Consider the following 979-nt stretch of genomic DNA (forward strand, 5'->3'; position numbering starts at 1 on the left):
AATGTATTTTCATGTGAATAAATACAGATTGTCTCATCATTTTTAATGTATGAATATAAATTCATATGTAAACAGTTTTTATTTTTCTACCAAAAATAATGCTATTGAATAATTACTGAAAATAATGCTATCATATATAATTGCTTTTGTATTAGAAATGCAGGACATTTCCTGACCCAGTTATACCTCCTTAGAAATTTCTGAATGGGTAGCGGAGTAGAAGACAGCAAACTGCCAGAACTTCCTTGGTGGTCCAGTGGTCAAGACTCTGAGCTCCTAATGCAGTGGGCCTGGGTTCAATCCCTGGTCAGGGAAGTCGATCTTGCATGCTGCAACTAAGCGCCCACACGCTACAAGGAGATCCTGTGTGCCACAACTAAGACTCAGGGCAGACAACAGCAATGAGACCGTGCACTGCCTCTCCCTCTGCACAACTGAGGGGTTAATCTAGGGTTCCATAACTTGTGACTTAATTCAAAGTGATGAGATGAGTAGTAGCAATTAGATTTCTTCTTAAAAATTTTATAATTGTGAAATTGTGAACCAACAAACTGCTGTAGTCTCTGATAGCATTTTTTTTTTTTAGGGTGCAGTAGTTGTGATACACGGGCTTAGTTGTCCAATGACAACTAAGGAACCTGAGGGATCTTCCCCGACCAGGAATCAAACCTGTGTCCCCTGCTTTTGCAAGCAAATTCTTTTTTAAAAACTATTTTATTTTTTATTGAAGTATAGTTGATTTACAATGTTTCAGATATATAGCAAAGTGATTCTATCTATATATTCTTTTTCAGATTTTACCATTATAGGTTATCACAAGATTGGATATAGCTCCCTGTACTATATAGTAGGTCTTTCTTGTTTATGTATTTTATATATAGTAGTGTGTATCTGTTAATCCTCAATTTATCCCCTCCCCACTTTACTCTTTGGTAACCATAAGTTTTTTAAAAATTATTATTAATTTATTTATTTTAAT

General features: G+C 35.0%; 1 non-coding gene across 1 annotated transcript; it reads left to right on the forward strand.

Annotated features, from left to right (window-relative positions):
- The first annotated feature begins 242 nt into the window (after positions 1-242).
- On the forward strand, positions 243-315 carry TRNAR-CCU (transfer RNA arginine (anticodon CCU)). Its single transcript has one exon. It is a non-coding gene; the product is annotated as a tRNA-Arg (tRNA).
- The last annotated feature ends 664 nt before the right edge of the window (positions 316-979 follow it).

The sequence above is a fragment of the Bos taurus genome, chromosome 10 (assembly GCF_002263795.3).
Source record: "Bos taurus isolate L1 Dominette 01449 registration number 42190680 breed Hereford chromosome 10, ARS-UCD2.0, whole genome shotgun sequence".
Classification (NCBI taxonomy): domain Eukaryota; kingdom Metazoa; phylum Chordata; class Mammalia; order Artiodactyla; family Bovidae; genus Bos; species Bos taurus.